Raw genomic sequence first — 4,406 nt, forward strand, 5'->3', positions numbered from 1 at the left:
CAACTACATTTGTGTTTGCACAACTCGGGATTTCCCCCTGCCCTAAAGTCCATTTAGTACCTTAAAGTAACACTACTCGGAGATGTGTTAATTTGCGGTGCTCTCCAATTATGCTGCTCCAACTGGATTGTGTGTGCAAACAGCCAGAGACTCCAAAGACTTCTAATTAATCCACTTCACCATGTGGGGGCACAGTGTTCCAGCCTTTAGCAAGTAGATGCCGCCATGTGTTCTTCTTTACCCTCCTTCACTCCTCCTGCCTCCCTCACAGCATGCAGTTCAGGTTGGGATGGGTCTGCTCAGACCAATTTTTATTTTAAAATGGGGGAGGCCAATATTCTCTTAATTTTCTACCCCCTTTTAATTCTTTGCCCCCCATCTATAGCGTATGCAGTCATGGGAATTAACTAGTTAATTAACTAGTTAAAAGTTAAAGAAATGGCTAACTTTTAACTGTAACTAGTTACATTTTTCAGGTGTCAATGTTTAACTTTAACTACTTTAAAAAAAAGGTTAACTTTATTTTTTTTTAAAGTATAAGTTTAAAATTTAAAAAATTGAAATCCCGCTTTCCCAAAGTTTTTCCTGACACAGCCACTCTCCAGGACTTGCATGGAATGATATTTTTTTATTGAAACTCTAGGACTTCTTCTCTGAGAGAGAATAGTGTGCCTTCCTATGAGGTATGGTCTCTCAGAGTTCCTTCATTCATGCTACAGGGATGTAGGTTGTAGCCATGTTGGTCTAAGGACATAGGCAGACAAAGTTCTTTGGGTGAATTTGATATCTTTTATTAGACCAACTTAAATAGTTGGAAAACAATTATTAAGCAAAGTTTCGGGCTCAAAAACCCTTTGTCAGGCTAAGGAAGTTTCAGCAGTTGGTGTGTGCTCTTCCTGGATGGAATGAAAAGTAAAGAAGCCAGAGGCTGGGCTGGTATGCATACAAGGCAGGCAGTCAGTGAAAATGTAGATTGAGGAGTCAATGGGTGAGAGACAGGCTGGGGGCGGGGAGAGAGAAGGGGGATGAATAGTGGAGAGGTATCTGGGAAATTAGATGTGAGGCAGGTTATAATGTGTCATAAATCCGATGTCTGTATTTAGTCCATGATTTTTAGTATCCAGGAGGTTGATGAAGTGGAGTTCATAGGCTTGTCTCTGGGAAGTGTTTTGTAAGTTTCCTTTGAGGATCAGGACTGAGAGATTGGAGAGAGAGTGGTTTTCTTGTGAGAAATGTGCCCCCACAGGTAATTGGGTATTCCTGTCTTTGACAGATTTCTGTTATGCATTCATTGTGGTGCACAGTTGTTGTTTGGTCTCTCCTACGTATTTTCCATCCGGGCATTTGGTGCATTGAATAACTTACGTTACATTTCTGGAGGTGCAGCTGTAAGATGCAGGAATGTTGATGGCTCTGTTGTGGGGTGTAGTAATTGTCGGGGTGGTGGAGATGTGTTGGCAGGTTTTGCATTTCTTGTCATGGCATGGTCTGGATCCATTTGGTGTGTTCTGGGCTTGAGGAAGTTTGCTTCTGGTGATGAGGTTAGCGAGGTTCGGTGCTTGTTTGAAGGCTAGGATGGGTGGCTCTGGGAATATCTTTTTAAGAATAGGGTCTCTTTCTAGTATGGGTTGCAATTGTTTGAAGATTTTCCATAAAGGTTCGAGGGAGGGGTGTTATGTCACAACCAGCAGTGTGCAATTTGTGGGGGGTTTCTTCTGTACTCCAGCAGTTCTTCCCATGGTATCCGGGTGGCTCTTTCAAATGTGCAATCTATCCCTCTGGAGGAGTCTCCTTGTTGGGTGAAAGCCTTTTTAGGATTGGTGAGGTGGCAATCCTGGGTGTTCTCTTCAGTGCGAATTCAGTGGTATCTGAGGGCTTGGCTGTATATCACAGCTTTCTTGGTGCTTTTAGGGTGATTGCTGGTTCTGTGCAGACATGTATGTTGGTCTGTGGGTTTTTTGTATAACATGGTCTGTATTTTATCATTCTGGATACTGATCATCATGTCTAAAAAGGAGATGTTGGTGCTGGAGTACTCTAGAGAAAGTTGGATGGAGGGATGGTGATTGTTGAATTTTTGATGGAACTTAATCAGAGATTGTAGGTTTTCAGTCCAAACGATAAAGATGTCATCGATATATCTTAAGTATAACAAGGGTTTGATGGTGCAGTTCTTGAGGAAGTCTTCTTCCAGTTGGCTCATAAAAAGGTTGGCATACTGTGGGGCCATTTTGGTGCCGATAGTTATTGACTCCTCATTCTACATTTTCACTACCTGTCTTGTATGCATACCAGTCCAGCCTCTGGCTTCTTTACTTTCCATTCCATCCAGGAAGAGCACACACCAACTGCTGAAACTTCCTTAGCCTGACAAAGGGTTTTTGAACTCAAAAACTTGCTTAATAATTGTTTTCCAACTATTTAAGTTAGTCTAATAAAAGATATCAGATTCACGCAAAGAACCTTGTCTGCCTTCATTCACGCTGCTATTCTCTGTGCATTTGCAGAAGCTGACAGGGCAACCAGTTGGCTGCAGGAGAGGGAACAAGCACAAGCAAGCAGAGATACTGATCCCAGTAAGAGCGGGAGCAAGTAGTGAGGGTGAAGCAGTTGATAACTTTTTAAATTTTAATGAAGATCAGAACCAGCAGCCCAGGGCCCAAGAAGTTGAGCATTACTCCTCATCCGTGAGAAACTTACCTGAGATGTCACCTACTATGAAAAAAACTATTAATCCGCTATAACACAATCATTCCCTCATCTGCCCATGTAGAGCGATTGTTCAGTAGTGGCGTTTAGTTTTGCAAGACAGAAGAGGAAAAAATGTCAGATGTAAATTTTGAAATGCAGCTTTTGCTGAAGTTCAGTGAGCATGTTCAAACAGTTTCTGCTATGCAACTGAACATTCTTTTTCTCATTTAAACTGATTTTCTCATTTCAGTCTAATTTTGATTTTCAGACACTTTCATTATTTCTAATTCAGATGCATTTCATAACCTTTTGTTACCTTTTGATCAATAAAAATTGTAACAATAGAGGTTTTCCTTGGAAACAGCTTCCATTTGTCATCTGGCTATGAATGTCTCCTTTCTGTTATTCTGGTATACCTATATGATGCATTGACTTTTACAAAGTACTTCGTATGCAGAGGGTGAGAAGGATCTAAAATTATATAGGTATTGGTAAACTGTTATTCTGAAAATGGTATGACAAGTATAACATTGTTTTCAGGTAAAGCAGGATGAGTTCTGAATAGATTAGTGTGCTTCTGTGGGCTTATGGAAAAGAAACCCACTCATTGCATTTGAAAATGAAAAATGATGCCAAAAGGTAATTCACTGTATTTTATTCATTTCCCCTGAATTAACCTACCTTTTAACTAGTTACTCTCTTTTTAACTTACCTTTTAACTAGTTGACAGTGGAAATATTTAAGTTTTAACTTAACTCAAGTTAATTTTAAAGGCTGCTAACTTTTAACTTTAACTAGTTACATTTTTCATGAAATTTTCCGATGACTGAGTGTATGTTCTCCCCCCCACCCACCCATGTACCCTCCTGTCCTCCTGACCCCCATTTACCCTCCACCTGTGCCCCCTGTCATATGCTGCCACTGCAGTGGACATAGCTCCCAATGACACCTGCAGCATCACCATAATGCAAAGTTTTCTGCAAGTAGCTTGAAACTTTGAAGTGAGTGTTTACATGACTTCCTTCAACATTGCAAACCTTCTGAACTTCATCACATTCCATTTCAGAACCACAACAAAAAGAAGTCCAGGGGCAGGACACTGCCTGCCACACCTGACACCCAGGATATGCAGTATCCCGGGTGATATTTAGGTAATATGTCCCATTGACCTTGCATGTGTGTGGGGGGGAGGGGGAGCAGTAGCAAAAGTCTGTTATTTCAACTGTGCTCCAAACCCCACTCCTCTTCCTCTTCTTCCTTTCCCCCCTCCTTGCAGAAAACTTTCTCAAGCAGAACTCACTGGGGGCAGCAACCAGCCCAGTAATGAATGAAGATAGTAAAGAGGAGAGTAGAGTGAAATTGCATTTTTAATTTTTTTTTTACATTTTGTATATATTTGTATTGTTAAGTTGTATATAGTTATTGTTAATGCTGCAGCGTTTTCAGTAAAGTGTTTTATTTTTGCTCTATGTATGTGTCATGTTTTCTTTGGGGTGGGTACATGGTTCGGTTGGTTTTCAGAGACTGTGCTTGCCTCAGCATGGGATGCTGTGCTTGGGGAGGTGGGGGTTATGGAGTCATGGCATTACTGGAAAGAGTTGCAAAGAGTTGCAGGGTGGACTGTTATTGAAGGGAGGTCAAATGTTTGTTAAGTGCTAGCTAGGGTGTGGTGTAGCCAGCATTTCTTGTAAGAAAAAAGGCTAAACAACCCCACC

At 41.1% G+C, this 4,406-nt stretch overlaps 1 long non-coding RNA gene across 1 annotated transcript; it reads left to right on the plus strand.

Moving 5' to 3' along the window:
- Positions 1 to 572: 572 nt before the first annotated feature.
- LOC149866444 (uncharacterized) lies at positions 573 to 4,120 on the plus strand. The gene is made up of 4 exons (XR_016441590.1): positions 573 to 683; positions 3,232 to 3,330; positions 3,758 to 3,842; positions 3,968 to 4,120. It is a non-coding gene; the product is annotated as an uncharacterized LOC149866444 (long non-coding RNA).
- The last annotated feature ends 286 nt before the right edge of the window (positions 4,121 to 4,406 follow it).

This window comes from Crocodylus siamensis, chromosome 4 (genome assembly GCF_052110815.1).
Source record: "Crocodylus siamensis isolate JL-2025a chromosome 4, ASM5211081v1, whole genome shotgun sequence".
In the NCBI taxonomy this organism is placed as follows: Eukaryota; Metazoa; Chordata; order Crocodylia; family Crocodylidae; genus Crocodylus; species Crocodylus siamensis.